Genomic DNA, 25,356 nt, shown 5'->3' with positions numbered 1-25,356 from the left:
TATTTCTTAGCTAACATTTTTTGGTTGGAGGGGCCTTCTTATTGATGGTCTGGATAGTATGTTTTTTTTATGCTATAGATCTTAGGAGTTAGCTGGATTTTCTGTGCTTAGGTAGAGAAAGTATTTGAATTACAATTCAATTCACCAACCATTTGCTAAATTCCCATAAGGCACTGTGTGAGGTACCATAGGGAACATAAAGAAAAGATACTGCCTTCATAGGGTTTATAATCCTGTAAAGTACAATTAATTACCTTCAAATAAATATAATGTCAAAGATCATATATAGATAGATAGATATAGATATAGTCCTATGCTATTGTTATTCATTGTTCATTTGTTTCAGTCCTGTCTGATTCCTTGTGACCCCCATTTGAGGTTTTCTTGACAGAAATAGCTAAAATGGTTTGATATTTCCTTTTCCATTTCATTTTTACAGATGAGGAAACTGGGGCAAACAGGGTTAAATAACTTGCCTAGGGTCATACAGCTATTAAGTGTCTGAGGCTGGATTTGATCTCAGGTCTCCTGACTCCAGGACTGGGGTTCTGTCCACTAAGTCATGAATCTGATTCTTGGGTTGAGAGATGACTATACATGATATACACTATAAATTCACAAAATAGTAGTATTGGAAGGGACCTTAGGCATCCTCCAGTCTAACCCCCTCATTCTGCAATGGGCAAAATTGAATTGCTCCTTTAGTGAGTTTTACTTCATTCCAGGTGTCAGATGTAGGTAAAAGTTTTGGCTCAAAATGTGGATCTTTTTCCTTCTGTGGTTCCTTTTCCAAAAAAAGTGGTGCCTGTACAAAATTGTGATTTTTATGAAATGAAATTTACATTATAATATACTATTTGTCAACTACTTCATTAGTATTTTCCTAGAACATCTATTTTATTGTCCTAATCCATTAACGACACTATCACATTAATTTTCTTATAAGGACACAACCTTCTGTGGTTCTCTACTGCCTAAAGAATATGGCACAAATTCCATAGTCTAACACTTAAGGCCTGTCACCATCTGATCCCAATCTACCTCTACAACCTTATTACATAAGCACCTCTTTCTCTAGCCTAACTGGATTATTTGTTATTCTGTTAAGTATTTTTGTTAGGAAACTCTACCCCATTTTTCTTTCTACTTTTACTCTTTCCCTCCCCAAAATCTGCCTGCTGAAATCTGACCTAGCTTTCAAGACCTTCAAATCAAAGGCCATTTTCTGATATAGATTTTCACCTACAGCAATTCCTGAAGGCTAACTGTTCGGTTATGATCTGTGTCCTTAAGAGGGAGTATCCACATGAACAAAATCATGTATCCTTCCACCTATGATATTGTAAACCTATAAGAGCAAGAACTGTGTCAATCAATCAATGCCTGACGTTTTGTCTTGTCACTGGACTTTGATGACTCTGGAAGAGAGAGTGAGGCTGATGACTTTGTACAACTCTGCCTCACTTAAATCTAGTTTTCCCTGTGATGGCATTGGTCCTCTTACAAAAAGAAAGACAAAAATAACAATTACTGTGAGAAAAGAGGGGGAACTGAGGTTCTGTGAAGACAATAGGCATGCAAAAGGACATACAACAGATTCGTGGCAAACTAGAAAGCTGATATTCTAGTCTAAAAGCTTTAGTATAAAATTTCATCCTAAACCGCATTATCTCTGCTTTCTCTAGGCACAAAAAATAATTCCTAATTAGGAGAAAGTCACTGATGAATATATTACCTATGCTTTGAACATTTTTGTGGTTCTGCAGAGATATTTGTCTGGTTCCCTGACTTTATCATGAATTAGCCTTTGCCTAGTTCAGCAGAGAAATATTTATTCAAACAGTGTTCTACCTGTAATGTTCTTAATTATATGCAAATACAAATCCTCTTAGCTAGATAAAGCATTTATTAGACACTTACTACATACCAGGCACTGTAGGGACATAAAAAGAAGCAAGCAAACTCCTGCCCCCAAGGATCTAATATTCTAATGAGGGAAGACAACGCAAAAAAAGCTGGAGAGGGATGAGGTAGAAGAGGTTTATACTTACCATGGAACCATGAAGGAAGTAGCATGGAGGCTTGGGTCCCAGAAAGATAATTCAAAAACTCACCTATGAAAGTTGTAGGATACAGGAGTCACATTCCAAGTTATTGGTAAGGATGAAACAGAGGTGATAATCAGGATAGGAAAGATGTCGCACTGAGGTTTGATCACCAGCAAGATGGGGCAAAAGCCCAATAAGAGATAGCAAGGTGTTGTTATTGAGTGATTTTCAGTAGTGTCTGTGACTCTTCCTGACCCAATATGGGATTTTCTTGGTGTGGTTTGTCATTTCTCCAGCTCATTTTACAGATGAAGAAACTGAGGCAAACAGGGTTAAGTGACTTACCCAGGATCACATACTTAGTAAGTTCCTGAGGCCAAATTTGAACTCAGAAAGATGAGTCTTCCTGCCTCCAGCTTGACATTCTATCTACTACTCCAATTAGTTGCTCATAGCATGAAATAGTGCCTTGATTTCTGTCCTTGGATTTAGGAAGACCTGGATACAAGTACTGCCTCTGACACATTTTAACTATATAGCCATGGGCAAGTCTCCTAACTTCTCAGTGATGCCAGGCAACAATTCTCTATGACTCCAAATTACAAAGAAGTTGCTGATCTGCATCAATGGAAGAGGTTCTATGACTGGAAGCTAACTACTGATGAAAACACAAATCTAGACATTTGCAAAAGTTTTCTGACATGAATAGGAAATAATCATTATTTCACCTGAACTTAAAAAAACTATACTGGATATATTATGTCAGTACCACATGATTCAGGCAAGAATTGCTCATTTACTTGTGCTCTCAATGCTAGCCTCCCTCTTCTGTCTCCTCCAAGAGTTGGATCCGTCAATCTTTCCATTTCTCATTTAAATCTCTCAAAAACTATATCTAGGTCTTTCCTGTATTTCATTCAACACTTCTGCCCTCTCAAGCTACAGTCCTAAAATCTCCTTTCCCTTACTTTGACAAAATCCTAGAAATACCAATGTGTACTCTTTTTCTCTTCTCCTACCTTCTATTTACTTTTTACCCACTTATATTATTAATCTATCTTTCTACTCTACCACTCTTCTCAAAACTGCTTTCTTAAAGGTTACCAATGATTTCCTAGTGGGCAGATCTCATGGGCCTTCCTAATGGGCCTTTTCTCATTTCTCACTATCCTTGAACTCTGCTTTTGATACTGTTGATCATGCTTTCTTCTTGAATACTATCTCCTTACTTCCATGATACTTCACTCTTCTGGTTCTCCTCTTATATACCTAAATACTCTTTCTTTGTCTCTTTTTCTGGGTAATCATCCATTTCCTACCCCTAATTCATGATATTTATTTCTGTCTATACATTCTCTCCCTGACTGGTGATCTTATATGCTCTAATAGCTTCGATGATAAGAGATTTCCTAAATTTATACATCATAAGATAATAGAATCTCAGAATTGGAAGGGATTTCATTGATGCTTTAACTCAAAACCATACCTTTAACTAGTTTCAAATACCTCTATTTACTTGGTCGCATCTCTCCCTATTTTTTCACAAGATTATTATGAAAGCCTTTGACAAATACATTTCCACAGTCTAGGCTAACTAGATTGACATAATTTCCCAAGTTATTTGCTATGTCCAAAAAGGAAATGTAAGTAGTCTGGTATGACCTATTGATAAAACTACTTCCTTATCTACATGTTCACTAACTACACCCTTTAAGTGCTAAGAATCAACATCAAGCTCACTGGCCTATTTTTCAAAGCTTCTATTCACTTACTTTTTTTTTTAAGTTGAATCACTGGTCTTTCTCCAATCCTCTAATACCTCTCCAATCCTTCACAATATTTCCAATAACACCAGTAGTGACTCAGTAATCATCTGCTTGTCTTTCATTTCACTAGTATGTAATTCATGTGGACCTGATGACTTGAATTCATCAAAGTTAGGTGCTGTCTTACTATATCCAACCTTAATCTCTCTTTTTTTTTTAACCCATACTGCCTACTGTGTACTGGACATCCTCACTCAGATACCCTGTTGGCAATTCAAACCCAACATGTACAAAATGGAACTAATCATCCTCTATAAACCTACCCCTCCCTTTCACTTCCCTATTTTTGTTGATGGGAGACTCACTTATATTTGTAACAGTCATCCTAAACTCTTCCTTCTGACTTACCTCCCATCCCCATTCTCATATCCAATCAGTTGCCAATCTTATTAACTGTATTCCACTTATCTCTTATAATTGTCCCCTTTTTCTACTTATATCTACCATCTTAGCTTAAGGACTTTTCACCTTTTCCCTAGATTATCACTATAGGATTTTACTTTGCCTCCCTGTTTCTAGTCTCTCTCCTGCAAATTTACCCTCCATAGAGATGCAAAAATAATCTTCTAAAGGAAAATATATGACCATATCACTTTTCTGCTTAAAAACAGCTAGTTTCTTTCTACTGCCTCCTAGGATTTTAAAATTTCTCCAACCTAGAATTTGAGACTTTTCTACCATTAATTTTCCAAATTCTTTTCTAGTCTTATTTCATATTATAGTTCCCCATATTTTACACCCCAGTCAAAGTAGCCTAGTAGATATTCTTCCTTGAACTCAAATTCCATCTTCTACCTCCATTTCCCATGACTGGAATTCATTTCCCCTTCAGCACTGTCTCTTAGATCTATTGTCTTTCTTCTAGGCCCAGATAAATCCTCTTTGAAGCTTTCCATAATTACACTTCCCCTACCAATTGTAATGATTTTCTCCATCTTGAATCTATCTAGTGTAATACCCCTTCAAATATACTTTAGCGCCCTTCATTCAGTATAGAGTATCTTGGGTAATCCTATAGTAATTATGCAACTTTCTAGTGTGCATTATCTGTTTACAAACTGTCCAGAAACTACAAAATAAGTAGTAAAGTGTTTAATAACAAAAAGCAAATGCAGCAAAATAAAATTCAATCTCTCCTCCCAGCTTTGCCAAATATAAAAACTGATACACTCTCCTAACAAACTGAGGATGTAACAACTCCAAGAGAAACACAAAGAAGTATAAAAATTATCCTCATAATATCTAGACTTATGGGATACACTGTTAGGATGTTGATTTTTCCTCATCCCTTCTAAACCTGGTCTCATTAACCATGATAGAGATCTGTGGATAACTGTAGGATGTAGTCATTTCCTTTACTGGAGCCAAAGTTGTCAGGCTTCTGTTGGGATTCCTGAGTTCAGGAATAAAAGATTCATCCCTATTTCCTCTCTTCTTTTTTTCTTATTCCTGCTAAAGACACTCTTTCTAGGTAAAGAAGGAAGTTGTCTCTCTCACCTCTTAGTTTATTTTTTAAAAATTTTTTTATTTTTAGTTTTCAACATTCATTTCCATAAGATTTTGAGTTACAGTATTTTCTCCCCATCTTTCCCCTACCCCACCCCAAAATAGCAAGCCTACTGTATACCCCTTCCCCCAATCTTTTCTCTTTTATATCCTTCCCCATTGCCCCCCTAACTTTCTAGGAGGGCAAGATGGATTTCTATACCCTAGTGCCTGTATATCTTATTTCCCAGTTGCCTGTAAAAAAAAAAAACAACAATTTTTTTTTTCTTTTTGGAGGGCAATCGGGGTTAAGTGACTTGCTCAAGGTCACATGGCTAGTTTTAAGTGTCTGAGGTTGGATTTGAACTCAGGTCCTCCTGATTCCAGGGCCAGTGCTCTATTCACTGCACCACCTAGCCACCCCAACAAAATTTTTTTTAAACATTTGTTTTTAAAATTTTGAGTTCCAGGATTTTCTTCTTCCCTCCTCACCCACCCCCACTGGGAAGATAAGCAATTCAACATAGGTTTTAAATGTGTAGTAACCCAAATCATTTCCATAGTAGTTATATTGTGAAAGACTGTTTCCCTCCATCCTATCCTGCCTCCCACTTATTCTATTTTCTCCTTTGACCCTCTCCTTTTTCAAAGATGTTTGTTTCTAGCTACCCTCTCCCCCAATCTGCCCTCCCTTCTATCATCCCCCCTCTTATCCCCTACCCCCCTATTTTCCTGTAGGGTAAGATACCCAATTGAGTGGGTATGTTATTCCCTCCTTAAGCCAGATTCAATGAGAATAAGGTTATCCCATTCCCTTTCACCTTCCTGCTCTTCCCCTCCATTGTAACAGTTTTCTCTTGCCTCTTTTATATGGGATAATTTACCCTAATCTATCTTTCCTTTCTCCTCCCAATAAATTCCTTTCTCACCTCTTAATTTTATTTTTTCATATTTAACTCATCCTGTGCCCTCTATGTATACATGAACATGCATATGCCCACACTCACATATATATTTATATACACATATACCCTCCTATACATACTATATATGTATACACACACACACACATATATATATATACATACATACATATATATTCCCTTCAACTATCCTCATACTGAGAAGAGTCTTATGAGTTATAATTATCGTTTTTCTATGTACGAATGTAAATAGTTCAACTTTCATAAGTTCCTTATGATTTCTTTTTCCTGTTTACCTTCTCATGCTTCTCTTGCTTCTTGTATATGAAAGTCATATTTTCTGTTCAGCTCAGGTTTTTTCATCAAGAATGCTTGAAAATCCTCTATTTCATTAAATGACCACATTTTTCCCTGGGGCATTATACTTAGTTTTTCTGGGTAGGTGATTCTTGGTTTTAGTCCTAGCTCGTTTGACCTCTGGAATATCATATTCCAAGCCCTTTGATCCCTTAATGTAGAAGGTGCTAGGTGTCATGTTATCCTGATTGTGTTTCCACAATACTCACATTGTTTCTTCCTGACTGCTTACAGTATTTTCTCCTTGACCTGGGAACTCTGGAATTTGGCTATAATATTCCTAGGAGTTTTCTTTTTGGGATCTTTTTCAAGAGGTGATTGGTGAACTCTTTCTATTTCTACTTTGTCCTCTGGTTCTAATAATATCAGGGTAATTTTGCTTGATAATTTCTCGAAAGATGATATCTAGGCTCTTTTTTTGATCATGGCTTTCAGGTCCAATAATTTTTAAGTTATCTCTCCTCGATGCATTTTCCAGGTCAGTGGTTTTCCCAATGAGATATTTCACATTGCCTTCTATTTTTTCATTTGTTTTGATCTGTTTTATAGTATCTTGATTTCTCATAAAATCATTAGCTTCCATTTGCTCTAATCTAATTTTGAATGAGTTATTCTCATTAGTGAGTTTTTAAAATTCCTTTTCCATCTGGAAAATTTGACTTTTTAAGGTATTTTTCTTCTAGCTTTTGGGGCCTCTTTTGCCATTTGAGTTAGTCTTTTTTTAAGGTGTTATTTTCTTCAGTGTATTTTTGGGTCTTCTTTAGCAGGCTGTTGACTCACTTTTCATGATTTTCTTGCATCATTCTCATTTCTCTTCCCAGTTTTCCCTCTACTTCTCTTACTTGATTTTCAAAATCCTTCTTGAGTTCCTCCATGGCCTGTAACCAGTTCATATTTTTCTTGAAAGCTATTGATGCAGGACTTCTGACTTCATTGTCTTCCTCCCACTCCATGCCTTGATCCTTTTTGTCCCCCAAAAAAGGATTCTTTGATCTGTTTGTGCTTCCTTGGCTTATTCATATTGCCAGTCAATTACTTGAATTTTGAGCTCTTTGCCATGGTAGAACTCTGCTTCCAGAATGGAGAGAGCTTTGTCCCAAATTGCTGGGATTTTCACAGCTGCTGCAGCTATTAGAGGGATGTCCTCTCTACAGCCCCCATCAGCTCTGGATCACTGGCCACACACCCCAGGACCACCGCCCAAGACCACAATCCAGATGCAAGCAGGTCAAAGCAATATTGATTACCCTATGTATGGTTGCTTGGTCCCCCTACAATCTGCATGCCAGGAGCTCCTGAGGCAGCCATGCAGAGGAGCCGCTGCAGCTTCTCACCCCAGGGGCAGGGGCCGGACCTTTCTCTTCTGTCCCCCATTCCAACAGAGTTCTACACTGACCTTTTACTTTGTCTTTGGTGTTTATGGGTTGAGAAGTCTGGAAATCACCACAGCTGTTGGTGATTCACTTTCCTGAAATCTTCTCTGGCCTCTCCTGGTTGGGGCCACCCTGGGGCCAGAACCGTGGCTCTCACTGGACTGTGCTTAGTGCAACAGGCCCTTCCTATAATCCTGCCAGGCTGCCTTCAGTGGGAGATTTGTTTCTCTCTCTCACTTTGTGGGTTCTGTGGCTCTAAAGTTTGTTTAGAGTAATTTTTTTTACATGTATTGGAAGTGATTGGGGTGGTAGCTCAAGCCAAGTTTGTGATTCTACTTTGCCGTCTTGGCTCCCCCTCCCCCTCTTAGTTTATTTTTAGCTATGGGAAAGTAGCCTGTGTTGTTGACTGCTTCCCCTTTGGTAATTTTGCTTCCATGAACACTTATTGGCTCCAAAGCCAGGTTTCATCTCTTGATATAATCCTAGTATTCATGTACAAATCTTATGGTACTCCTATATTCTGGTGTTTCCCCAATGACCAGTAGTTCCATTAAAAATAAATAAGGTCAGATGGGGTAGCTTCCTCTTATCATCTTCTAATTAAAAAATTACATTTTCTTTAAATTTTAGCAGTTGCATAGTGCATCTGTAATAATAGAATTGGGTGCAATATACCAGACATATAGGTCTCATATAAATATATAGCACATAACATCACTTAACAGTGTTGTATATAGTCTACCAAAGAAAGAAGTGAAATATAATACATAATATTCTATACTGAGGTACAGATATCCTTCAGTTTAAAGGTTTTTATGCTGCTTTGATCCTCTGTCAGCTCTTTATTTTTCTGTAATTTTCATTCAATTTTTTTTCTCAGCAACATGTGTACATTAGAGTTGGTCCCAATCACCCCTGAAATTCCAGAAGTTTTTGCTAGTTCTAGCCATAATAGGGTCATGATGTTCACCTACAATTTTCCCAGGGAAATCCAGACTTAACTTTGACACAGTACAGTAATGGATGGTCATTTTTATTCATCCCACAGAGCCTTCCTAGCCCTTGCATAGACCATAGAGGTATAGGTTGTGTTTCCCTCATGAAATGACTAGAATGTAGTTGCCACTTGGGCTTTGTTCTATAGGTTAGCAGGATACTATATATCTTTAACCGTCATCACTGCTCTATGAAGTCCTGAGTCTAGGTGGAATGGATCTAGGAAAGGTTGTGGTATGATCTCTTATCCTGGGTTAGTTACAATCTCCAACTTGTGTCCATTTCTTGATGGTGAACTTCAAGGCTGAATTTTTTCTCAAGTGCACTTAGTATTCACATACCCTTTTAGTCCATGGTTGTAGCAAAAGTCAGCCTGACCACTGACTGGGCTCTACCAGTACTTTTGCTGAAGTACTTTTGCTCTAACTTCTGGCCTCAAGTCCTTCTGGAAGCAAATGCCAGTTACCTTTTTCTTTCAGTAGGCTTGAGTTGGTGTCCTTCAATGGAATCTGAATTATTTCACCAAGCTTCTTATTTGGTCTCTATTGTCAATATATGAAGAGATGTCCTAAATTCATGTGGGCCAACTTTAGTATTCCAACACACTCTCTATCATCATTGCCTCTATTTCCCTGAATAACCACAATTCTTGATTATACCTGTAAATTTTTTTCTCTGCTACTCCCTTGACCCTTTGATTAAATCTTTTGTGGCCAGTGCTCTCCTTGGGCGCTGGTCCTTTGATTACATCATCCTCAGTCCATTTGGCTCTTACCTTGTGAAAGCTAAGCTCATTCACCACCTCCTGTGTCCTGTTATGGATAAAGTTTCTCAGGCACATTTGACAAGCAAGTTGAGATTTGGGGATGTTTTGTGCATCTTTCACCCACTATATCCATCACCTAAACCCATATGCTGTCTTTGTAGTAGGCTGCCAGATCACCATTTTCCAGTTTCCATCAGTGGGGCAAGTATTAAATTTCTTGTATTGCAGGTGTGTTCTCCTCCTTGACTGTACTTTGTAAATGGAAGCACAGACGAAGGGCCCTTTCCCATGAAGTTTAGCTGCCTACTGGGTGGTATGTCTGAGAATAACTTTTTAAAATACTTCCATTGGATGAGAAGGATGTTTTCTGCCATTTGATTTTTTGTATTTTTATTGTTGGAGGGGCTTGTGCAGGTGTATGTTATAACTCGCAAGAGGAGAAATCTATGTTTATTTTAAAAAATAATTTGTCTAATCATAATAGGCGTCACATATACTCCACCAAAGAGACTCTTTTCCCTTTTCCTCTCTCTTCCATCTTCTAGCATTTTTTTCTTTTTCTTTTGACATAACCTACTATTTCCCTCCTTTTTTTTTCTTTTTGGAGGGCAATTGGGGTTAAGTAACTTGCCCAAGGTTACACGGCTAGTAGGTGTTAAGTGTCTGAGGCTGGCTCTCCTTACTCTTAAAAGATTTTTAAAATTGCAGCTTCATTGACCTTTTGCTTTTATTTTATAACCATTTCTGTCTCTTCTCTTTCCTTTTCCTCCCTTCTCTTCTACCTCCATCCCCATTTCAGAGGTCCCCCCTTGCTACAAAGAGAAACAGTTAAGCAAAACCAATGGACATAGTGACTGAATCTGACACTGAGGACAACTTTCTTCATCCATAGCTCCACATCTTTCTAAGGAAAGGAAGGAGATGAATTTTTTCATCTTTTCTTTGAGGCCAGGATAGTTAATTGCAATTCCAAAGCATTCAACTTTATTTTTGGATTCTCTTCATTTGCTTGTGCTTATTCACTCTATCAGTCCACACAAATCTTCCAATGTTTATCTGTATTTCCTAAGATCCATATTTTTCAGGGCACTGATATTCCATTCATATACCAAAATTTGTTCCACCATCTATCCCATCCACTTCATTTTTCAGATGAGGCCCAATTAGTCAATAGACTAATTGACTTGCCCAAAGTCATGCAGGTAGTAAGAATAAAAGGTGGGATTTAAACCTAAGTTCTTTGAGCCCAGACACAAGGATCTTTCCCTCCTACCACAATGCTTCTCTCAAAAGCTAGCAGTAGGGGTATTCTGGCAAATGTTTAACAATAGGCTTTTTTGGGGGAAAAACCAGTCACATGATATGCTTTTAATTTTAATCTGTATTGTTAACATTTTCTCAACAAAGCAATAAACTAACCCCTGACTCATAGCACTTTCCAATTTCTGGGGTATAAATGCTCACAATGAAAATTTCACAATCAGTTGTAGGTAGGAGCTTTGGATATACCAGAGTAATATATGATCTGATTGATCATATAAAACTCTGGTTGATACAGGTATTGTTGGAACAATGGAAGGAGTATTCACTGTCTTAGGAGTCTTAAGACTTGAGTTCAAATTTTCCTCTGATGCTTATTACTTATATGATCAACAGACTTCATTATCCTGTGACCTACGTCTGATACAGCTTCAGTCCCTTAGGAACATTCTACTTTTAGGTCACTTCTTGCAACATGAATAGATTTAGACACTTAGTATAATTGTGATCACTTAGTTTATTGGATATAAAAAGAAAAATAGACAATATATTTCTTTGTGGAGACAGTTGTCACCAACAGTGTACATTTTGTGGTCTTCCAGTTTTCCCCCACATCTTCTGTGCAGATAGCAAGGATCTCATAGAGAAGGGTCATGAAAAGAGCAGTGATTCGAGAGGGATTCATTCTTCCATCTCAGATCATGGATATAAAAACATAGGGGAAGGGAGATAAAATTTTCTTCTGGCCCACTGTCTAGTTGCAAGTAAGATTCAAAGTGGTTCATAGTTCTAATTAGATTGTAGTAGATGCTGGTTGTAGACTCATCTCTTCTCCATTCTGTTCCAAATTGCTGTTTCTATTCCCATCTCTTTTTTTAAAAAATTTTTCTTTTTGGAGGGGGGAGGGCCAGGCAACTGGGGTCAAATGACCTGCTGTGATAGTAATGGCAATTAAAGATTCCCCTGTATTGACTTTCTTTTCACATCAACAAGCCCATCCCACAGGTGGGATTAACAAACTCTGGGTTTTAATACAATCAATTTGAAAACCAAGCCAGTGCATTTATCAGACCAAAACCAACCCGGCGGTTTCCCCCCAACCCCCCAACCAGGGGCGGGGGTGCCCCGGCCGCTTTGGTGACTCTAGATAACCTCGGGCCGATCGCACGCCCCCCGTGGCGGCGATGACCCATTCGAACGTCTGCCCTATCAACTTTCGATGGTACTTGCCGTGCCTACCATGGTGACCACGGGTGACGGGGAATCAGGGTTCGATTCCGGAGAGGGAGCCTGAGAAACGGCTACCACATCCAAGGAAGGCAGCAGGCGCGCAAATTACCCACTCCCGACCCGGGGAGGTAGTGACGAAAAATAACAATACAGGACTCTTTCGAGGCCCTGTAATTGGAATGAGTACACTTTAAATCCTTTAACGAGGATCCATTGGAGGGCAAGTCTGGTGCCAGCAGCCGCGGTAATTCCAGCTCCAATAGCGTATATTAAAGTTGCTGCAGTTAAAAAGCTCATAGTTGGATCTTGGGATCGAGCTGGCGGTCCGCCGCGAGGCGAGCCACCGCCTGTCCCAGCCCCTGCCTCTCGGCGCCCCCTCGATGCTCTTAGCTGAGTGTCCCGCGGGGCCCGAAGCGTTTACTTTGAAAAAATTAGAGTGTTCAAAGCGGCCACCAGCAATCTCTTAGTCTCTCCCTCTACACGAGGTGCTGCTTCCAAAAAAGAACTTCCGCCTCTCTCTTGTCTCTCCAAATCTACATCACCAGCTCCTCCCACTTCAGGACTTTCTTTTCACATCAACAAGCCCATCCCACAGGTGGGATTAACAAACTCTGGGTTTTAATACAATCAATTTGAAAACCAAGCCAATACAGGGGAATCTTTAATTGCCATTACTATCACACCTGCCCAAGGCCACATGGCCAGCAAGTTTTAAGTGTCTGAGGCCGGACCTGAACTCAGGTCCTCCTGACTCCAGGGCCAGCACTCCACTCATTGTGCCACTCAGCCGCCCCCTCTACTCCCATCTCTTGACCAAAAATCTGAAAGGAGAGAAAAAGAAAGAATAAAGTTGTTTCTTGTTGTGCATGCACATGTATACATAAATGTGTTGGGTGCTTCTGTAATCTTCCATCTTCTCTCTGGAAGCCAAAAGTGATTGCAGAATTGGAAGAAAATTCCAGAGACTTGAAGAGAATTAGGAGATTGGCACTTTCCTCTCTCCCACTCAAGTTCACTTCACTCTTTCCTTCACAAAGCTGCAGGGCATTGATCCACTCTAATCAAGGGAGGAAAGCCCAATTGGCTTTGGGACTTGAGTTACATGCATAAAGTAGAAAATAATGTCACATAAGGTGGAAAGGATAGATTAGAGCCAGATTATGAGTGGACTTAAATAGTAGGGAAGAAAAAAGATGATTGATAGAGAGATGGGAAGAGAGTCAGTGGAGAGAAATCAAGGGAAGATACAGTAATCAAGAAAGAAGGAGATGGTCAACAGCGTTAAAAGTTGCAAAAAAAAAGATTGAGAATAAGTGCTGAGAAAGGGGCATTAGACTTGACAGTTAAAAAGTCATAGGTATAGAAATTGACAAAGGGAGAGAAATTTCAGTAGAGTACCAGCTTAAGAGTAAGTCAGCTTGTAAAGGACTTAGGAGTGAATGAGTGACAGTGAAGAGTGGGTGACAGTGAATGTGGACTACTCTTTCTAGAAGTTTAGCAGTGAAGATTACAGGGGATATTGTGATGATAGCTTAAAGCTATTGCAGGGAAAGGGAAAGATTTTTGTTTGTTTTGATGAGAGCAGGGATATAAACTAGGCAGAGGAGAAAGAACTGGTTGAATAGGAGGGATTAGAGAAGAATAAAAGTGATGGAGCAAGCACCAGGAATACAGTTAAGAATGACTAAGGCACACAATAAAAGTCCCAATTCTAATTCAATAGAAGACTTTGTAAATATATCATTGCTACCTCCACTAAAATCCTATTCTGATGGCTTATTGTGGTATGGAGGTGGTATTGCCTTCTTAAAGATTGTGCAAATAAAACATAAGTTTTGAAAGGTCTTACTATATTGAAAAAGTTTCTTATATGGGCTAACTGATGGACTGGATAGTCATTGTTGAAACACAATAAGGATTTATTAAGCACCTACTATGTGCTGGGCACTGTGCTAAATGCTTTACAAATATCTAATTTGTTCCTCACAATGACCCTGTGAAGTAGATGCTATCATCACGCTCATTTTTTGATGTTATTGTTATAGCTAGACCTTTGTTTTTAAAGAGGATCAGTGACAGCATGGGGTGATGTCTTGATTTACTCATGAATTGGATATTCAAAGCAGAGTTGCATAAAGTCTTCATCCTCACTTTTTCTTTCAGTCATTGATGTCTAGTGGCAAGACAAAAGTCAAGATGCAGTTGAGATAACTGAGGCAGACTGATATTAAGTGCCTTGCTTAGGATTGCACAGCTAATAAGACTGGAGGCTGGGTTTGGACTCCTGATCCAACATTCTATTTGTTGTGTGACCTAGCTGTCTCTAAAAGACTAATCTAGTTAATTTAAGGAATGGGCATTATCAGAGGGTTGAACACCAGACTCTGATTTTGTTTTTCAGCTACAGCAACCCATAAGGACTGCCTGCTAATGTGTAGAGAGGTGTAATGGGAATGTAAATTTTTAAGATCTTCCCTGCCTCTAGGTTAAGTGCACCTGGAGCCTGTGTTGGGAGGCTTGTTTTTCAAGAGATACTTTATGATTGGGCAGTGGGTAAAGAGGGTTGTTACATTCTCTGAGCCTGGAGAGGGCTATATAATCCTTGATGTGAGGCTTTGCTTTGGGACTCACTTTGAGAAGTGTTTTGTGATTTGACCAGATGAGACTCTGGGCAGCCATTGAGAGCCCCTTGGCTTTGAAAACCCAGATGTTGATGCTTCCCTCTCTGGTAACTGTGATTAGGTATGGATTATGTAATGGTCAGACAGTTTGGAAGCCTGTCTGCTTGATCTGTTTCTCTGTCTTGTAACTTCTGTCTGTATACTCTGAAGTTCAGGGTGCTGACCTTTTCCCCCTGAACTAGGTAAATGATATGTTTGATTGATTAAAGCAAGATTGTTAGCCCATTTTGAGTTGCTTTCCTTTAGAAAAGCAGATCTAAGAACCTGTGTTGGCAGCCACCCTGGGGATGCTGGGTGTTTGCTGCTACAAGAGGTTAAGACCTGCCAAAGAGCAAGTATTCCTAGGGAGGAAATAGTAGGTTCTCAAAGTATTGAAGAACAGTGTTACTGTCTTTAATGTATTGTGAGGGTGTGACAAAATAAGATCAATGACTTACACCAGGAAGGGATTTCCAAGGTTATCTAGTACAATTACTTCATTTACAGATGAGGCTTACATTTCTGAAAATACATGTAATATAGGCTCCTTGACCTATTGAGTTTTTGGAAGTTAGAACTCTAGACCAAAAATGCAGTAAGTATAGTTACTATGTAAACACTGTTTGGAAATAAGTCCTTGTTACCATGTGTACTCTACAAATTAGGATGCCTAAGAGAATACCACAAAGCTCCCCAAGTGAACCCAAACTAATCATTCATATTCAACTTATAATGAATTTGGTTCTCTGGGTAAAAGTGTTGTATTTACTTCTGCGGATAGACTTTGGTTTTGGGTAAAGAAACAAAACAGAAGCAAAGCAACCACAAAAATAAAACCACATAGAAAAAGAACTCATACTCTCCCCAATTCTTCCTAAACATTCTTTCCTAATTGAACATTTTTTTGGACTGAAAACCTGACTGGTTCTAGTGCCTATACAATTCTCCAAAATAGGGTTTTTCTTGATTTGGGTTTTCACAGTGAAAATTTTACCAAACTATATTTTGGAGATGTTTTTTCTATAAACAAAGAATTCACTATGTGGGATATTAAATATTATATGTATATATACATACATATATATATAATACACACATATATATATATATATATTTTACACCAAACTTTGCTCTCCAGCTCTTGTTTATTCACCAATTATTTGCCCCCCAAAAGTCTAATAAGTAATATGTTCCAAGTTCTCTTAATTTTCTTATAATATCTCTTTCTATCTAGATCGTGTATCCATTTTGACCTTATATTAGTAAATGGTGTAAGAAATTGGTTTATGATCAGTTTCTGCCATACTGCTTTCCAGTTTTTGTGATAATTTTTGCCAAATTCTTATCCCAAAATATTAAGTCTTTACACTTGTCATATACAAGGTTATTATTTTATTTCCTGAAAATTGTATGTCTATTCTATTCTGTTCTATTGATCTACCTTTCTGTTTCATAGCCAGTACCAGATGGTGTTGATATTTACTGCATTATAACGTAGCTTAAGATCTGGTACTGCTAAACTTCCTTCCTTTACATTTAAAAAAATTATCTCCTTTTAAATGCTTGACTTTTTGTTCTTCCAGATGAATTTTGTTATTATTTTTTCTAATTCAGCAAAATAATTTTTGGTAATTTTATTGGGATGGCATTGAATATACGAACTACCTTGGGCAAAATTATCATTTTTATTGTACTGGCCCTGCCTAACCATGAAAAATTAATATTTCTCCGACTATTTAAATCTGATTTTATTTTTATAATTTTGCTTGTTCCTGAGTTTGTTTTGGCAGGTGTACTCCCAAGTATTTTGTACTGTCTAGAATTATTTCTAATGGGGTAGCTATCTTTTACTATCTCTTCTCATAGAGTTTTGTTTATGATATATAGAAATGCTGATGATTTATGTGGATTTACTATATATCCTGCTAAAATTATTGCTTCAACTAAGATTTTAGTTGAATATTTGGAATTTTTCAAGTATATCATCAAATCATCTGCAAAAAGAGATAGTTTTATTAACTTGCTTCCTATTCTGATTTCTCTTTTCTCTATTCTATTTCTCTTCTCTTATTGCTATTGCTAGGATTTCCAACACAATATTGAATGACAATGGGCATCCTTGTTTCACACCTCATCTTACTGAGAAGACTTCTAGTTTATCTCTCTTATAAATAATGTTTACTTGATGGTTTTAAATAGATGCCTTTTTTATCAATTTAAGGGAAAATTCATTTATGCCAATACTTCCAATTGCTTTTTTTTAAATACCAATGAGTGCTGAACTTTATCAAAAGCTTTTTTTGCACCTATTGATAAAATAATATGATTTTGAAAACTTTTATTATTAATATAATCAATTATGTTAATAGTTTTCCTTATGTTAAACCATCCCTGCATTCCTGGTATAAATCCCACTAGATTATAATGTATATTTTTATAATATATTGTAATCCTTTAGCTAGTATTTTATTTGGAATTTTGCATGCATATACATTAATGAAATTGTTTTTAAACAATTTATGGATAAATAAGAGATAGAGAGCAAAGTTAGGTGTAAAATAAATAATTTTGATTACATTAAATTTAAAAAGATTTTGTACAAATAAAACAAATTTAGTCAAAGTCAGAAGAAAAGCTGAAAATTGGGGAAAATTTATAGACAGTTTATCAGCTAAAGGTCTCATATCTAAAATATATTTAAAATGTTGTCAAATCTATAAGAGTATGAATCATTCTCCAATTGATAAATGGTCAAAGAATACCAACAGGAAGTCTTTCAAAGAAGAAATCAAAACAATTTATAGTCATATAAAATACTCTAAATCATTATTGATTAGAGAAATGAAAATTAAAACAACCTTGAGATGTCATTTTACATCTACCAGATTGGCTAAAATGATTGAAAGGGAAAGAAAAAAATGTTAGAGGGGATGTGGAAAAATTGCAATGCTAATTCATTGTTGGTGGAGTTGTGAACTGATCTAGTCATTTTTGGAGAGCAATCTGGAATTATGGCCAAAGAGTTACTAAACTACCAATATTCTTTTTGACCCAGCAATACCACTACTAGGTCTATTTCCAAATATGATTTGGGAAAAAGGAAAAGAACCCATATATTCTAAAATGTTTATGGCAGCTTTCTTTGTGGTGGCAAAGAATTTGCTGCTGCTGTTTGTCCTTCATTCTTGAAGAAGACCATGATATCAAAGAGGTGATTCCATCACATGCAAATAAATTGGATTTGAGTGAGGGAGGACTGGATGCCATTGATTGGGGAATGGTTGAACAAGTTGTGGTATGTGATTAAGATGAAATACTACTGTGCTATAAGAAATGATGAGTTTGATTATTTTAGTAAAACATGGAAAAATTTGCACAAAATAATGAACAGAAGCAACAGAACATTGTATATAGTAACAACAGTATTGTTTTAAGAACAACTTTGAGTGACTAAGTAATTCTGACTCTTATAAATATCCAAATGAACTATAACATATGAGCCTATTACATGAAGAAAGACACTATATGCATCCAGAGAAAGAACTGATAAATAGAATTAAATATAGAATAATTTTACATATGTTATATATATATATATGTGCACACACATATGTACACACATATACATACATATACACATATTTGTGTCTAATGGTGGCCAGCTCTAGGGCTGGGAGTAGGGGGGAAGGGAAGAAAAAAATAAAAAATATTACATGATAACTTTGTTGTATATTTAAAAGAAAAAGCAAATTATACATAGTAGATTTGCAGTTTCATGTGCAATCATCTTTTCTTATTGTACTGTTATGGAAATGCTTGTTTTATTCCATACACTAAAAATAAATAATATAAAAAGCCCCAAACAAATACAGATAAGGGAGTGAAACTGTGGAGGTTGAACATGTGGAATCTCAGTGGTGTTAAACTCAAATAGAAATGGGTTCTTGCAGGTATTATATTGACTTAGAAAAGTACAAATGAGCATTATATTCTATTGCACATTTATCTGGTTAAATATTTCTCAATTAGATTTTAATCTGGTTTGGGCAAGACTTCGAGTTTTCTTTGAGTGGATATGTGGGCAGCATCCAGGGCAAGGAAGGAAACAGAAAGAGCATTGAGGCTGTCCCAAAGTAGGGCTGGCATCTGAGCATGCTCCTCAGCCCAATTGGCTTAGGGACTCAAGTTACATGTATAAGAGCATAATGTCAAATAAGGCTGAAAGGATAGGTTAGAGCTAGATTGTGGATAGACTTAAATAACAGTGAAGGAGAAAAAGGAGTAGTTAGCGAGACAGGAGGAGGATCAGGGGTGGGGAGTGTGATAGAAAGCAAGGTAACAGTATCAAGAAGGGAGGAGATGGTCAGCAGCATCAAATGAAGACTCCTATTGCTTCTTCTGTTGGGAAGGCTAGCTTCTACCCATTAAATAGGATGCAAAACAGACTGTAGACATTTAACCTTGGGGGAAGAGGAGAAGTGATGGAGAAAGAGGAAGAGGAGAAAACAGAGAATGGAAGAAAGAAGAGAATGGAGGTCCAACAAAGCCTAAAATTTACTAATTTAGAGCATTCTGAGTTGCCAGGCAGGGCAGGAAGTGAAAATTTAGGACTGTCCTACTTAATTCAAGACATCTGGTTACCTGAAGCATTAATATCCAGTTTCAAAATCATCCCTAAAACAAAACCTGGGGAAAACGCAGTCACCTTTGGATGACTTGGGGGCTGATTGGCCAGTTAATGGATTTTACAAGATTATCCTTCTTCTCCTGACTGCCTGGCAGTTTCACAGCTTATTACTTCCCTCCCCTACTTCCCCTCCAAATCCCCGCCTCCTCCACCCCGACTCCCACACACACTGCAGTAAAGGTAAGATTAATGAAAGGACACAAAATTTAAACCAATCACTTTATATTGTTAGTAGTAGCTTTGTAAAAGCTTAGATGGGGGAAGGCAGAATGAGTTTTTTTGATCATCAGTGGAATTAAATTGTCCATGTTGTACCTGTTCTCCATTATCATGGATAATTGAGAGTTGGCTGCTTGTCAGTTTAAAGAAATGATACTCCATTTAAGTAAATGATCCACATATGGGCATTTCAATCTCTTTTAGAATTCTAGCGATGTTTTAGAAAGTTGAACAGTTTAGATTCATCTGTCAGCCTGGGAGGAGCAGAGAATAGAGCAGGAAAGGTCCTAAGTTGGGGGAGGAGAGAAAGGGTGGGAAATGAGATGCTGCTTTTTGTGAATTTTTTAAGGTAAAAAATTTGCAACCAGAATATAGTTGTATGATGATTACAAACTAATATTTTGAAAGCCAGAAAATATTACTAAGAATAATATTTTATTGCACAGGTGGCTTTTGTACTGAGCTTGGCTCCAGGACTGAATTCCTCTGTAGATGATGAAGAAACAGAATGGGTAAGAAGGGGAGAAGGAAAAAGGGACTCTAATTCTTGTATATACTCAAGGACCCTTATGACAGGAAATTACATATATACCTGCCTTGCCTATGCAAGATTTCTTTCTTTTCCCCCAGTGTGACTTTGATAGATGCTCCCCAGGGTTTAAGTGGCACAGTCCCTGTCTTTAATCAAATGACCTAATATTACAAAGTGCTTTGCAACTTAAAGCTCTCTGTAAATACTTGTTATTCTTACTGATACATTTTTATTCTACATAGTAATCATAGCTAACATTTATTTAGCATTTTGAAGTTTGCAAAGCTCTTTACATATATTGTTTAATTTGATCCTCACAACAGCCCTGTAAGGTAAGCTATAGCATGCACAGTGGCCATACCCTGGTAAAACAGTCTTGGCAGATGGACTAAACCAGCTTGAGGGTAACCAACAGGCCTTGCATCTGTCAGTGAGTTAGAAAGATGCCTACCCTGGGGTGGCTGGGTGGTGCAGTGGATAGAGCACTGGTCCTGGAGTCAGGAGGACCTGAGTTCAAATCTGGCCTCAGACACTTGACACACTAGTTGTGTGACTTTGGGCAAGTCACTTAACCCCAATTGCCCTCCAGAAAAGCAAAAAAGAAAAGAAAGAAATATGCCTACCCCAAGCATGTGAAGACTTTCCTGGGCAGAATGGGCAGATAAGAGCAGTTTGTTCCATGAAGGCGACTGAAGCAGGCACTCTGAAGCACTTAGAGCTTGGTTAGACATCAAAGATGCCAAGGTCATCTACTGCAACCCTGGCTATCTCCAGTCATCCTGACTTTTGTCTTACCACTGGTCTTCAGTGACTATGGAAGAGAGAGTAAGGCTAACTACCTTGTACAACTCTGCCTCACTAAATTTTAGTTTATGCATGAGTCAAGACGTCTCTCATGATGTCATTTGTTCTCTTTGAAGAGAATGACAAACAGCAGAAAAATTTTAATCTAACATGAGGGATGATTTTGCACTATCAGTGCCCATTAGAATTTCCTTAAACTTGAATAAGCTGAGATTGAATCAGAGTCTGTGTTAAGAATGAAATCCCAGTGACTTTGGGCAAGTCACTTAACCCCAATTGCCCTCCAAAAAAGCAAAAAAAAAAAAAAAAGGAAACCCTGCCAAAGTGGGTTAGGCACTTGTGTCCTATAAGGGTGAGGAAGGTAGGTGGTGGATAGAGCACTGGGCTTAGAGTCTGGGAGACCCATCAAAATCTGTTCTCAGGCACTTACTAGCTGTGTAACTCTAGGCAAGTCACTTAAGCACTGTCCACCTCAGTTTTCTTGACTGTAAACTGTAGATAACATTAGCACCTATCTATCAGGGTTGTTGTGAGGATCATATGAGATATTTGTAAAGTATATCATGCAGCAGTTGCTTAAGCAATTTCTTGATTCCTTTCTTCCTAAGAGTAACGACAGGGAGAAAATTTCAAAGGGGGAAAAGTGGCACATAGTTTCTATCCCATTCTCAAGTACAGATCAATCTGGGAATGCCCCAACTGAGTCCCACTGTGGGAAGTTTATTTGGGGCAGAAATCCCTTTAAGGCATATTTCTTCCATGCCCTTCTACTGTATTCCTGTCTTTGACAGTTGAGGTTTTTCAGGATTGAAAACTAAATAACCTGTTAGTGTGTGCAAGGATACGATGGTTAAAAATGGTTTCCCCCCCCCCACCCAGTTATTCCAGGGTACGAGTAGGGCAAAATCCAAGATTCTTTATGTATGCCTACAAACACCCACATGACATGGGGATGTGAATAAAAAGGGGATCAATTGTCTGCAGCCTGCTTTGTTCTTCGCTCAACTCCTCGGAACGCTTCCCACATGGTCCGTAAGAGACCAGAAGCATCTGCCTTTAGCAGGCTCTCCTGGGGGGGGGGGAGCGGAGGGGATTCCTTCAAAGTTTAACCTAATGATAACCAAAAAGCCATGGGAAAAGAAAGAGAATAGATAAACTAAGGTTTTTATTCATGGGAAATAAAATGAAGGGAAAAGAAGATGAAAGTATAAAGATAGAGAACGGAATAAAGAACTAGGAGAAAGTAGAACTTAAATAATTTTTTAAATTATAGCTATACTGTTTCATTTAGTTTTTGGCAGTGAGGACCTATGTTAACTTGTAATGAATTCTGTACATAGTAGCATAGCTTGTTCAGTTGTTTCATTTGTGTCCGACTCTTAATGACTCCATTCAAGGTTTTCTTCACAAAGATACCGGAGTGGTTTGCCCTTTCCTTCTCCAGTTCATTTTTTGAATGAGGAGTTGAAGTAAACATGGTTAAATGACTTGCCCAAGGTCACATATCTAGTAAGTTTCTAAGGCCAGATTTGAACTCAGAAAGACAATTTTCCTGACTCTAGATCCAGCACTCTATTTACTGTGCCACCTAGCTTCCCTATAGCACAGTAGTCAATCAATAAAGGTTTGTTGATCAATTCACACCATTGATTATCTTTGCAAAATGATTATTATTTCTTACGATGAAACGTGAACTGTGTAGTTTATTACTAGGTATAGATATTTTTTATTTCTCTGGACTTTTCATTTCATTGATATAAGAAAATACAATTATAGACATTTATTTAACTTATGTAGATCAGTAACAAATCTATAATTGAGTTAACATGCAAATCACTTTGTGAACTTTAAAGTTCTCTATTGGGGCAGCTAGGTGGTACATTGAATAGAGTGCTGGCCCTGGAGTCAGGAGGACCTAAGTTCAAATCCAGCCTCAGATACTTAACACAAAATTAGCCATGTGACCTTGAGCAAGTCACTTAACCCCAATTGCCCTAGCTTCCCCCCTCCAAAAAGCAAAAAACCCCCCCAAAACCAATAATAAAGTCCTCTTTTATTATTATTATTAATTACTGCTTGATTTCAGGAATTAATTGTCTCTGGGGCACTGAGTGATTACATGACTTGCCTGTTGTCATATAGTTTGTGTCAGAGGTAGAAAGAACCCAAAGCCAGATATTCCTGATTCCATGACCCTTTCTCTAGCCACTGTGCAACATTGCTTCTCATTTTGATTTTTTTTTTGTACAGTATCTAGGACATTTCATCATTTTCCTACAGAAAAGACTGTAACTACTTTTATATTGATTTCATGTGTTCGCACACCACCTATTTCTGAAATATGTATCAAGTTAGGTATGTTAGAGACTTCTAAAAACACACTAAGCCTTTTAACTTAGACAACTGAAGTTACATTCCTCTTTATTCTAATGTTTGGTCTGCAGAACCAGTTGGCGCTGGGAAGGAATCCCGTGAAGAGGGGGCATAGTTTCCATTCCATTCTCCAACGCAGAAACCACATTTCTTATGTGCCCTTCTACTGTATTCCTCTGTCTTTGACAGTTGAGATTTTTCAGCATTGAAAACTAAATAACCTGTTAGTGTGTGCAAGGATATGATGCTTAAAGATGACTTTTTCAGTTAGCCCAGGGAATGAGTAGTGGGGGAGGTTTCCAAAATTCTTTATGTATAATCTGAGTTTTTCTGAGTCATTAGCAACTATCCACTTGATATTTTCAGCCTTGCAATTTAGTCTTCTAATTTTCCTTTGTCTTTTGCCAAGGGCTCATTTCCATAGCACTTCAACAGTGACTGAAAATTATGGAGCAATATTACAAGGGCATTGGAATTTTGAAACAGGCCCTTGAGCAAATCATGCTTCTTTTTAAAATCTGGAAAAATGAATCTAAGTTTTCTACAACATGTTTTTTTGCAATGTGTTTGGAATAATAGTAATAATAATAAAGGAAAGAGAAACCCATGACGACCTAAGAACTTTTATATATTGCTTATGATTTATTTCCCTAAGTAGTATGGAAAAAAACACAACCTGACCGTCTGTCTCATTAAGGAAAAAAAAATAAGTATCCTCATTAAACTAACATCCTATCTACTGTGGTTCTAACTTATATTTTAAGGCATTAATAACTTGTCATTTAAAGAAGCACATTGAATGAATAATATGAGTTACTTGATTGACTGTTGGGCTATAATTCAATCAAGGGCCTCTACTGACATTATGAACCACAAGGGTGTAGCTTGAGGCTTTATGAATGGCAGCTAAACCCCAAGACTGAATTATAACTCAGTTATTCAATCTGGGAACACATTTTGTTATTTATAGCAGAAAGAAAAAAATATATGGTCTTTTTAAAAAGGGGAAAATGATAAATCAAAGTAAAAAATGACTATTTCTAATTTTAAATATAAAAAACCCAAGATGTAGGAGGCGAAAGATTAATGAGCATATGACGTAGAGTTATTAAAGGTGTGATGGGCAGGAGAGGGAATGGATTATGGAGAAATTAAATGGAATATTTCACTGGAAAGTAATCACTTTTGGTAGAAGTTTTCAGATGACCAATTCATAGAAGCTGTCTTATAACTATAGTAACCTAACGCAAACAGACAGCCCTTTATATAACACCCCTTCTCCTGAAATTTCCTAGGGAGGTGTTATTGTGACAGCTGATAACAATGACATCCAAACACTGTTAATAGTCACAGTATTACTAATGATATTTCCTTGTAGTCATTCACTTGGGATTGGCAATTTTGAAATTTGAAGCACAGGAATAATAAAGCGATGGTTTTCTGGAGTTACAGTGAAGTCATAAATTTGCTATGTGGTGATTTTAGCATGGGTCTGAGAAAAGACATCTGTTTTCTGATTGCTTTGTTTGGAGATCTTGGGTAATTAAGACATTGAAGAGTTAATATCAAATGATTCCAGGTGATTGGCTGTCCCTCCTGGGTAATTGAATCGGCTGTTAAAGCTGATTTCTCAAGGTGCTCCCTTCAAACTTGTCTGGGGAATTTTTAAAAAATCCTTTACCTGATCCATATTTCCCTCACCCTCACCATTTCTTCAATACTTCGAGCTTCATTTCCTCCCTGGCAGTCAATAAAAAAGAGAAAATGGGAGAAAGAGAGAGGGAGAGAGAGAGAGAGACAGAGAGACAGAGAGAGAG

At 37.6% G+C, this 25,356-nt stretch overlaps 1 long non-coding RNA gene across 1 annotated transcript in view; it reads left to right on the top strand.

Moving 5' to 3' along the window:
- The window catches only part of LOC138143822 (uncharacterized), a 557,370-nt gene that overhangs the window by 163,966 nt on the left and 368,048 nt on the right, over nt 1-25,356 (top strand). Inside the window, exon 3 of the long non-coding RNA XR_011163799.1 lies at nt 20,277-20,342. This is a non-coding gene — a long non-coding RNA (uncharacterized lncRNA). The remainder of the gene's footprint in view (nt 1-20,276; nt 20,343-25,356) is intronic.

The sequence above is a fragment of the Petaurus breviceps genome, unplaced genomic scaffold, assembly GCF_028583685.1.
Source record: "Petaurus breviceps papuanus isolate PSGF00001 unplaced genomic scaffold, PetGlider_PUasm1.0 90667, whole genome shotgun sequence".
In the NCBI taxonomy this organism is placed as follows: Eukaryota; Metazoa; Chordata; class Mammalia; order Diprotodontia; family Petauridae; genus Petaurus; species Petaurus breviceps.
The sequence above is the reverse complement of the archived record's forward strand: the minus strand, read 5'-3'. Positions and strand labels throughout refer to the sequence as shown.